We start from the raw sequence: 12,868 nt of genomic DNA on the forward strand, positions 1-12,868 counted from the left end.
GCAACTACAAACACAAAGGGTAACAAACCTCCACAGAGAGAGAGAGAGAGAGAGAGAGAGAGAGAGAGAGAGAGAGAGAGAGAGAGAGAGAGAGAGAGTTGCAAACAAAATCTTAAATCTATCCTTCTGAAATTCGTCCCCTATCCAGACAGATATGATGGTCAGCCACTCAATTGCAACATCTCAGTTTCACACCCACTAACACTTGCCTCCTCTCTGTTCTTACACTGACAATGGCCTCACCTCCCCACCCCCCTCTTCAAGATCTGCATCTCTTCTGGCATACATATTCAACAGATTCCCAAAATATTCACTGCACCGACAAACGAATGCTTACACTTCGTGTGGTATTTCACCGTTACTAAATCATTATCTCTCTCTCTCTCTCTCTCTCTCTCTCACACACACATACACACACACACACATTCTCTTGATGAAAAATAGCTTATCATAAATAATTATTAGCGAGTATGTCACTAAGGTACATTATTTTTCGTAACACTTCGTCCATCTTTCCATTCAAAACGCGCACGATTTCCAAGGGGATATTTCACACAGAAAAACAAATAATAGGTTTCTCATTCTGCATCCGATGTTAATAATCCGTACTCAAAATCCATTTGCATTTATAGTCATCATAAAAATGCAAGCAACTGTTTTCAGAAAATTCAAATAACCTAGAAAATAAAATATAAATGTTCCAGTAACCGTCGGATGAGGAGACCAGATACATATCTCATACTAAATTCGTGACTTGTATTGAGTATTAAATTAATATTGCTGCGATACTATACCCTGAATATGCAATATCTTGACTCGAGTTGGAGTTCCGCTTTAATTCGTGGGTGGAATTTGAAATTAAAGTCGTTAAGCAAAAAAAAATATAATAAATAAAATAAAAATATACCAACCTGCTTCTTTAGTCTCATTCAACATTATGGCGGTAAAGTCTGAGATGGGCACAGCGGAAATATTTCAGAGATGCCAACTAAGCGAACGAGAAGGTAAATCCTATTCATTGCTAGTCTTGCAAATCATATGAATTACTATGCTATCTTTGGACCTTTTAAGACTTCTATATTGCATATATGAATTTTATTTTTGCTTTTATCGATAATCAGTTCATGCTATTTTGCAATAAAGTCACGGAATAGATAAATTTATTATTACTGAAGAGCTATGTACGTTTATTGGTAGCCTTGCAAATTTAATACTCAGTGTAGAAAAACCTTCTCGCATATCTTTGTTTAACAATGTGTATCTCTGCATAAATGTTTAGTATGATTTGTGCTTATATTGTGTTCTGGAATGCATGAATAATGTCACGGTTAGACAAGAGTGAACTGCTTTCTTCGCCGTGTTGTATAGTGATTTGAATTTCTGACGTATCACTTTGACATGAATACACCCGCATGAATACACACGCATATACAACATACAGACATACATACATACATACATACATACATACATACATACATTACACACCCACATATATATATATATATGTATATATATGTGTGTATATATATATATATATATATATATATATATATATATATATATATATATATATATATATATATATATGTGTGTGTGAAAAAGCGCAGAAATTTTATACAAACATACAGCCCACGAGAGACGAACTTATTATATCAACTAAAAAATTGCCCTTCGGTTAACATAATTTGAAAATATACCATTTCCGAGGTAGAGCGGATTGGATACCAAAGGATATTTGTAATTCAATTCTTATATATATATATATATATATATATTATATATATATATATATATATATATATATATGTATATGTATATGTGTGTGTGTGTGTCTGTTCCCAGAACTCCAGGATGCAATCTAAGCTGGTCAGTGACACATCTTTCTACTTCAAACATGAACACTAACAAAAAGCGTACGGACACATAACGTCACGAGTCACCTGTGTCCCCCATGCACATGATTACAAAAAAAAAAAAAAAAAAAAAATTTTTATTTCCCTTTGCTGGCTTTATGGTTTGTAGCACCCTGAAGGTGTTTTGGTTTTGCTCCTCTGGCATTATAAAAACAAAAAAAATGGTTTATTTATTTAAGCTTTAAACAATAAACCCTCTTTCCCCACCTACGATGGAATAAAGCCAACAAAGGTAAGGTTAAAGTTTGTATTTCGTTAAATTTTACCTGTTTTTTTTTGGAATGAGGTCATAACAAGGTTTGCTCCCACCGACCCCCGGAAAATGTGTATTGGACAGAATTTTGTTTCAGTAAAAACGAAACCTGCAACCGCGAAAATATAATATTCATATAAGCAATAAAATAATCTATTTTTATTTCAATAGGTTTCCTTTTTTTTACGAAAGCTTCGTAAAGAATGACGCATGATAACAACAAACTAGCCTTTTTTAGGAGGGTTTGGGTTTTCACCACAAATAGCCTTGGTGGTGGGGAGGTGGGTGTTCACAAAGAAGGGGAAAAAAATAAGGCCTGATACGTTTGCAAATGATGTAAAAAGTTACATAATAAGATTCACGATGTCGACATATATTAAATATTGGCAGGTTGACAGCAGTATCGGTCAATTCATATTCATGCTCATCTATACATTAAATCTTAAAAGAGCGGTGCTCCAATACTCTGACCTATAAATGCAGAATTAAATTTCGAATGGAACATAAAAAAGAAGTTCTTATGGAACGATTATACTTGTAATAGAAAATAACCAAGCAGCAAACTTATTTTAGGGTCAAATGGTATATTCTACCGTGGGTTCACCTTTTACCATTGGGTACAGCGAGGCATTTCCAGCTCTCTCAAACCAGATTTGCGAAACATCCCCTTATTCTCGGAGATATGTTGGCAGCACACGCCAGCGACCGGTTAAAACAGTGAAACTCTCTCTCTCTCTCTCTCTCTCTCTCTCTTGTTCTGCTACCTATAGCATGCCTTGCAGGTGTAATAATGCGGACTAAGTCTCTTTGAAAATTAGTCAGGGGAATTCATGATTGCATTATGAGGTGAACTGATCGTTCTTAGAACACATTCACACAAAATTTGGTAAATAACAAAGCGTATGATGACGGAGAATATGACTAGAAAATACTAAAAGGAGAAAAAACGTGATATGAACTTTTCAACATACCGTTGCCGGCTTAGCAGAAGCAAAGCATCCAGGTAACTGGAACTCAGTTGCCTCTTGTGCAAAGAACGTTTACTAACTTTCGCTGTAATGTGCACTCGCCTCTCATCAGATTACTCTATATCATTGCGCCGAGTGGTGAATGTTAACCTAAAAAAAAAAAAAAAAAAAAAAAAAAAATCCTGATTTTCGATTTTTTTCTACTAACGTGAAGAAATATAGAAGTTTCTGCTCCACTATTTAATTGAACTACTATTTACGTTAAATAATATATTATTAAATTATGAGCAACGGACAGCATTTAATATATAAAAAACAAACGCTGATTAATATTTCGTACATAAAACATAAAATGTTAATGATTTAATTTTGAGTTTAATTTTAATTACTCGTAAGTCCATTCAGGAATTCTTCATCAGAATGAATACTATACCTGGAGGCTATCCTTCCATTCCATAACACAAAGGAGATTCTTTGGAAAAGCATAACAAACATAAAATAAGTAAAAAATCCAATCTAGTTTTCTGTAAACCGTATAATCTGCATATGCAGCTGTCAGCCACGGCCCTGTGGTGCCCCGTGTTGTTGGCACCTATAACGGTGCCAGACGCACGATCACGACTAATTTTAACCATAGATAAAATAAAATCTAACTGAGGCGATACGGTTGTAATTTTGTTGTTTGATGATTGGATGGCTGATGATTAAAACACCAATTTGCAGCCCTGCCCTCTAGCCTCAGCAGATTTTAGGAACTGAGGGCTGACAAAAAAAGCCGTCACAATAGTTTTCGTTTACACATAATTAAAATCGGCAAACACTGAAAATATAACAAGCAAATATAATTAACAATAGGATTATTGCCTTGGGGAAGAAGACCGAAAGAAAGAGAAAAATATGAAAATATGAAAGTTCTTGAACAAACAAACAAGAGACTTATAAAATCCCATTCGGACCCTCTCAGCGCAAGACACAAAAGAGAACAGACTCCCCTCTTTCGAAAGAAGCGTTGATTTCCAACCCTCCCCCCCTACCCCCACCCCCAACAAAGTCAACAGGATACAACAGCGAAAAGAAGAAAGCTCTTGAAGGTTTAATAAAGTGAATCACCTGAATACCTGCGCAGGAGAAAGGGGATCAAGACCATAATACAGGAAAAATAAAATCTTTTTTTTCAGTGAATAATTCGAGAGAGAGAGAGAGAGAGAGAGAGAGAGAGAGAGAGAGAGAGAGAGAGAGAGAGAGAGGAGGAGAGAGGAGCGCGGATGAGAGAGAGAGAAGAAGAGAGAGATGAAACCTCTTCCCGGGCAGGAGAGGGAGATGAGGAAAATATGCGATAATGCACACTAATGAAAGGAGGGGGAATAGATTTAAGAATCCCAAGGAGAAGAGAGAGAGAGAGAGAGAGAGAGAGAGAGAGAGAGAGAGAGAGAGAGAGAGAGTGTTAAAAGAAAATGTTATAGGATGCACAAATGGTTTAATAAACTTTACTTGATAATATAATTACATTGTTTTGCAAAAAGGGTTGACCAAAACATATAACTTGGTAAGTAAGAAATTGGTCAGGAAAAGGAGTTCCCCTACAGATAATAGGACAGCGAGAGAGAGAGAGAGAGAGAGAGAGAGAGAGAGAGAGAGAGAGAGAGAGAGAGAGAGAGAGGTGGCGGAAATAAGGCAGTAAAAAGGCACTCATTTGATATTTATAAGTTAAGTTAACCGCCTTTTCTTTATGAGAGAGAGAGAGAGAGAGAGAGAGAGAGAGAGAGAGAGAGAGAGAGAGTTACAAGGAAAGGTTACAGGATGCACAAATGGTTTAATAAACTTTGCTTAATAGTGTAATTACAATGTTTCAGAAAAATGGTTGACCGAACAATATTACTTGGAAAGAAAGAAATTGGAGAGGAAAACCTGCTCCCTTACAGAATATAGGTCACACACACACATACACACACAGAAAGAGAGAGAGAGAGAGAGAGAGAGAGAGAGAGAGAGAAGAGAGAGAATAGTGGAAATAATTGTGCGCGAAAAGGTATTGGTAGGACATAAGTTAATCGACCTTTCTTTTATGACAAGAGAGAGAGAGAGAGAGAGAGAGAGAGAGAGAGAGAGAGAGAGAGAGAGAGGTAATCAGTGACTGCCACTAACAGCAGAGCAGTAAAAAAAAAGTGATAACAAATATATTCAAAGGGTGAAGCGCTAATTACGCATTTTTCATGATAAGGGTACTCTGCTAAGGCTTAGCAGCTATTTCTTAAAATAATCATAACCAACTTCCACTTATTCTAACAAAGTAGTATATATTACTAGGTTTATGTGTATTTGCTAATTTTTCCTGATTATTATTATTCTTTATTTATTATTTTTTACTTTTTTGGACTATTACAATAATCGTATTCGACTGGGTGGTTTTTATAGTGTGGGGTTCCGGGTTGCATCCTGCCTCCTTAGTAGTCCATCACTTTTCTCACTATGTGCGCTGTTTCTAGCGGCACACTCTTCTGCATGAGTCCTGGAGCTACTTCGGCATCTCGTTTTTTCCAGGTTCCTTCTCATGGATCTTGGGATCTTACTTAGTGTTCCCATGATTATAGGTATACAATTTCCGCTGGTATATCCCGTATCTTTCTTCTTCTTCTTCTCCTTCTTCTTCTTCTTCTATTCAATAGATAAAATCTATTCATATGGAACAGACCCACAGGGACCATTGACTTGGAATTCAAACTTCCAAAGAATAGTATTCACTAGGAGGAAGTAAAAACGAAAACAATAAATCTATAAATAATTACCAGAAGATTGCCAACCTTGAGAAGGACAAAGGATAGCTACGCATAACCTCATAATATTCAGATAGGAAAGGTCGGCTCAGGGTAAAAATGGCGTCCAAGACAAGACCAATGTCTTTTAAGCGTTAGCTCAGCATCTTTATAGATGGAGTGTTGCAGAATGTCAGAGAAGAAACAGTATGGCAGTGCAGATGGCGTATGGGCAGGTGATTGTTTACAAACGATGCGGCACGGGTTAGGTTGATGAAAAGAAACTGAAGAAACTATGAAAAGAGTATATTGATACATGGAAGTATTTGGGAGTAGGTCTAACAGATGCTAATTAATGAGATTAGCGAAGATGTTTCACAGAATAAATTGAGCAAAATAGGTCGTAAGGTGTCTGCAACCGATTGCAAATGGATTCAAGTGTCTGTAGCAGCCAGCAGAGGTATGAAAAACATTTTGAGATGACTGTCTTTTGGAATTATGATGTTGATGGTGAATTCAAGCGACAGAAAATAGGTGGATAATATTAAAACTAATTGTCTGCGCAGTATACGTGACGAAGAAAGAATTGGAGAGCCAGGTAAACGTCGACACTCTGAGGCCACCACTAAGAGGATCGTCTCTACCACCTGAGAACAGCTTCGAGATTTTAGTTAACTTAACACTTGCATCGAAAAATCTACGGATGCACCCCGTCATATTTAACTTCCTCCCGAGTATACATTTGAATAAAAATTTGCTCCCTTCTCCACATTATGAATATTATCCAACTTTTAACAGATATTAACAATGGGGAAAAAAGACCACTAAACACAATTAAAAATAAAACTTTTTATAAGATCAGAACTTGCCAGAACCTGTTTTAAAGAAGAGCTTCTGAGCAAGCTATGAATCGAACCGTGGCCGAGTGTAGCAACAAAGACTATTAGTGACTTAGGCATACACAGAATACGAATCAAAGAAAGAAGGTGAAAGCTACAGAAATGAATTGTCGTTCAGGTGGCATAGTTGTATAATAAAATTTGAAAGGGTAAGCAATGCAAAGAAACCTTGAACGAGTGGTAAACGGCTTAGTATGTATGAAAAGGTACATCACCGGCATTTTTATATATTCTCTCATGTGGGAAGAATGAAAAAGGTGTGTTGGGAAGAAATAAAAATAAAAGAGGATTAGAGACAACTTCAAGGAATAGAAAGAGTATAAAAAACCGAATTTTCCAGTGATGGGTTTTCTATAGAACAGAAAATTGGGGTTAGCAATCCTGTGACAGGTATAAGGAAGCATTGCGTATCGCGGAAATATCATGCATAGGGGTTTCATTGATTTTTTAGCGGTTCAAGTGAGAATACTGCAGATATATATATATATGCATAATCACGCGTACACATACATATACATACATATATATATATATATATATATATATAGATATATATATATATATATATAGATATATATATATATATATATATATATATAGATCATATATATATATATATATATATATATATATATATATATATATATATATATATATATATATATTATATATATATATATATATATAGTATATATATATATATATATATATATATATATATAATATATATATATATATATATATATATATATATATATATAGATATATATATATATATATATATATATATATATATATATATATATAATATATATATATATCATAGTATACATATATATATATATATATATTATATATATATATATATATATATATATATATATATAATATATATATATATATATATATATATATATATATATATATATATATATATCTGCAGTATTTCTCACTTAAGCTGCTAAAAAATCAATGAAACCCTTATGCATGATATTTCCGCGATACGCAATGCTTCTATACTGTCACAGATGCTCACCATTAGTATTTATATATATTATATATATATATATATATATATATATATATATATATATAATATATATATATGGATATCTATATATATAATATAATCTTTACATACAAAGGTTTTGCATAATTATACATTAACTCACTAAGTTTTTATTTCATGTCTGTAATTAACCAGATGACTGACTGAACGTTGCAAAAACAAATATACAAAATCATAGAGAACGGGACTCAATTCTACATAATTTATGGCGAATAATGATAGCTGCCTACGAGCATGAGTGCCAGTAATGCACGATTAAATAATGTGTCTCTCGTATGAGGATTGGAAATTGGAAAATTCTGATCAAGTTTGTTCCATGATTGCTAGCTCAATTATGATTACTAAATTCAATCAGTTCTTTCAGGAACTGAGTTTCATAACTGCCTACATCCATAGACACACACGCACACACACACGCACACACCACACACACACACACACACACACACATATATATATATATATATATAATATATATATACATATATATATTTATACATATACATATGTATATAGTTCTGTCGGTAAGTATGTAAACATATATAAAATGGTACAATAACAATAGCTGCTCCATTCACCCTTATCCAAAACATACTCTCTGCATATAAAAAGATCCTAAATTTCCTGTACACTCTTCAAGCGATATCTCAGGCCCTTTCTAGATTTTGTATCTTCTTACCATTCAATTCCTGTAACACCTTGAGATTATTATTCACTTTTTACCAGCAGATTCTTCTCCTCCATTCTTTCCGCATGTTAATAAATCTCTAATCGCTCTTACTTCCTGGATTAGTTGTATTGTGCAAACAATTCAACATGCTGGCCTCATTGTTTTCGTTCAGTTTCATGTAAAACGTTTTTTTTTCCATATATTTTTAGTTTTCTGTCAAAGAAAACTATTGAATAAACTTTCTATGTCCTTCTGCACTTTTTCTGTCCGCCCTCAGGGCTGAAGAACTACAGAAGCTAGAGGGCTGCAAATTGCTATGTATATCATCCACCCTCCAGTAACCAAGCATTCCAAATTGTAGCCCTCTATCCTTTATAGTTTGTATTGTATTTATATGGTTAAAGTTAGGCATAATCGTGGGTCTGGCACCACGGCCGGCTGAGAGATTCATACTGCATTATAAGCTGTATACGAAACTCGATTGCGTCGAAGAATCTTTGGCATATTTTCCACTTGTTTTCAGTCCTTTTTTAACTTAGCTCCCACAAACAATCGAACGCACTAACTCGCTCCCTAAATGTTTTATACATCCCCCGCTAACATTCCTCCTGAATCACCTCTCTCACCCAACATCATCCTTTATATTCATTTATGTTGCTATTTCACCCATTGCGAGTCTTCTCTTAACTAGTGCAGGAAAGCGATGGCGGGTGTAGATCTATATTCCCAAAAACTTTCTCTTTCCCTCGCTGTTTCCCATTTTTTATCATATGCTTGACTTTCCCTTCCATTGCATGGAAAGTGTTGCCCAAAAATGCCTCGGGGATTTTACACATACATACATATATGTAGGTGTATATATGTATATAATACATACATATATATATATATATATATATATATATACATATATATATAAGGTGTATATATGTACTAATAAGATATACATACATACATACATATATATATATATATATATATATATATATATATATTTATATAGTATATATATATATATATATATATATATATATATATATAGTTAATATATATATATATATATATATATATATATATTATATATATATATATATATATATATATATACTATTATATCTTATATATAATATATATAATTTATATATATATATATATATATCCATATATATATATATATATATATATATTTATATATATTATATATAATATAGGCATATATATATATATACATATATTTATATATAATATATATATATATATATATATATATATATATATATTTATAAATCTATATTTATATTTATAATTTAATTTATTTTATATTTATACTTATATTTAACCGACAGTCTTCTTAACATCTTGATTAAGCACTTCTTTGTCTCCGCAGCCATATCATAAATCATCAGTCAGTCTGCCACGATTTTAATGGTCATTCTGTCACTGACAAAACATTACGTCAAAATGATCGAGTCAGTCGTGCATGCTAAATTACTCTTGCTAATTTAGATCGACGCGTTCTCGTTTCAGAAAGAAAACTGAGTCTTCACGTAATGTTAATGAAATTTATCGTCTTATTTTATCATGATAATCTGAATGGATGTTGTTGCTGTCCACTCTGCTGTTGCGTTGTTATTAATATTTCTGTGAAGAAGATGAGTATCATATTAGTTTTCATATCAATATATGTAGTTGTATTACTTGTAGTAATGGTAATTAGTAGCATCTTTAGAATTGCATTTTTACCTATTCTTAAGCCAAAAGCTTCACGCAAATATTTTCTTTCTCATGAGTTTATTTAGATTTCTTCCTCAAAATAATTTTTATGTGGTCCTTTGATTACTGTCCTTTCATGGATCCTGTATATGATTATAATTGTTTAATAATATTTACGGATCCATACATAAAAGTTATTTACGTGTATATCGTATATCTTTAAAAGGAAGGGCTTTATTTTGCAATAAGTTATCTTTTATTAGGTATTAATTAAAGTTACTCTCAGATTAAGAAATAGTTAACTAGGTAGTTTTGAATGGAAAAAGATTCTCTCTGTAAACATTATTCGTTTCCTAGTAGTAGATTGTCGATTTTACTTCTGACCGCGGGGAATATGAAATTAATTTTATTTCAATACTGATACGCAGACATGTGCACAAACGAGATAAGCTGTCAGTCAGTGTAATAAATGTTACTGAGAATAAAAATAAATAGAATAATTTGACTCCTGCAACACTGATCTCTGCAGAAATCTTGCTGAAATCACAAACAAAGAAGGGCTCATCTTCATCTCCCTGTACTCTGACCACGACGTTGATGCTTGCATTTTGAGTGATGAAACAGACATGTAAGTTATTAAAGCTAAAATAAATCTCTCTCACTAGAATCTCATGACAGTATATACGCATGTGGGGACTTGAAGGGAGTATAAAATCTCGTACGAAGAAGCTTAACAGAAACGATAACAATGAGACTATGAAAATGAATATGACTACTACCACAGACATGACTCATACACAGAAAAACTGCTCGATGTTGCCAAGTCAATACTTAATGCCAAGCAAAGCACATTCAAGGTTAGCCACATCGACTGAAGGAAGGACAGTATAGATGGTTCTGAAAATGTAGACCTAGACCTACCCCCAAGAAGAAGGAAGACGAATGGAATGGAATGAAATAAAGGGTTTAGGCCAAAGGTGAAGCACTAGGAAGACCTTTGAGGTTATTCATCGTTGGGAAGGAAATTGAGAGTACGCAGTAAACCAACCTCCCATTTGTACTATGATAAATAATAGTTAGGAGAGGGTGGATAGCAAGATGGAAAATATATAATATGAATGGCAGTACAGTAAAAGGAATTAAAGGGTTGCAGCTAGGGGCCAAAGGGACGCTGCAAAGAACATTTAGTAATGCCTACTACGTATCGCGTGAGGTGCACTAACGGCACTACCCCCGTGCCGGGAACATGATTTGTTTGTTTTGGTCGTATGGTATTTTTACGTTGCATGGAACCAGTCATTATTCAGCAACGGGACCAACGGCTTTGCGTGACTTCCGAACCACGTCGAGAGCGACTTTCTATCACCAGAAATACACATACCTCACACCTCTATTGAATGCTCGAGAATCGAACTCGTGGCCATCGAGGTGGCAGGCCAAGACCATACCGATCACGCCAGAGGCACCCAAAAAGTTGTTTGGATAAATATCATATCATCATAATGTATAAAACCGAATACAACCGGGGCTCTAATATTACAGTGTACAATTTGCTAAAGAAAAATGGCTCATTGAATTATGAGTAATCCCAGTAGTAATAGTTCTAATATTAGTGAATCAGAAAAAGCTGTCTTATGTACTGAGCTCTTCTCTTGAATCTACTTCGAAATGTTATTTGAGAAATAAAAGTAAGAAACAACAGTTTGTATTTTCCACAATGTTGAGCGTCGTTTCAACACTACAGCTAATCTATTCTCACTCCCATCTCTGTCTGTCTGTCTGTCTCTGTGTCTCCCACTCTCTCTTAGTCCCCTCACCAAATCATTATAGTGAATTTTAAGACCAAGGATAAAAAAGGAGACACACTAAAGACACCTACACCTCTCCCTTAATAAAGTAAAAGACGTATCTCAGTTTACTTTTATTTCTATGCATATTACTTTTATAGAAGTTTCGGCCGTGAGTACTTTTATCAGACGACGGAGACGCCAAGGAGTTTTTTTTTTTTTTTTTTTTTTTTTTTTTTTTTTTTTGTTTTTTTTTTTTTTTTTTTTTTTTTTTTAAGAATTTTCAGAAAAAGATAAAGTGTAAACTTTTGACTCTGCATAAAAAACGAAAAATCTTTTCTGGAATATCGGACAGCAGACAATATCTCTCTCTCTCTCTCTCTCTCTCTCTCTCTCTCTCTCTCTCTCTCTCTCTAGATCATTGATTTTGTGACCGATATGCTCAAGTATACTACTAGCTTTCTGTTGTTTTACAATTTTTTATCTTATATTACTGAATTCAGCGTATTTTACATTTTCATATATGTTAACAGAAGGGAAATTGTTTAGTTTAAATTATTATCAACTAAAAAATTCCCCTTTGGTAAACATAATGAAAATAGATTAATTCCGAGGTTGAGCGAATTGGATATTACAGGGAATTTGTAACTTAATGCATATACATATCATACTATAATGGGCGAAATGTCTGTCTGTCTGTCTGTCTGTCTGTCATTCAATCACGGCCAAACGCCTGGTCATATGGGCATGAAACTTAGCAGGGCTATGGTGGGGACCACTAAAATGGTTTGTAATGGGGTTTCATCCACCCTACCCCCCTCCTTTGTAGGGGGTGGAGGT

This window comes from Macrobrachium nipponense, chromosome 4 (genome assembly GCF_015104395.2).
Source record: "Macrobrachium nipponense isolate FS-2020 chromosome 4, ASM1510439v2, whole genome shotgun sequence".
In the NCBI taxonomy this organism is placed as follows: Eukaryota; Metazoa; Arthropoda; class Malacostraca; order Decapoda; family Palaemonidae; genus Macrobrachium; species Macrobrachium nipponense.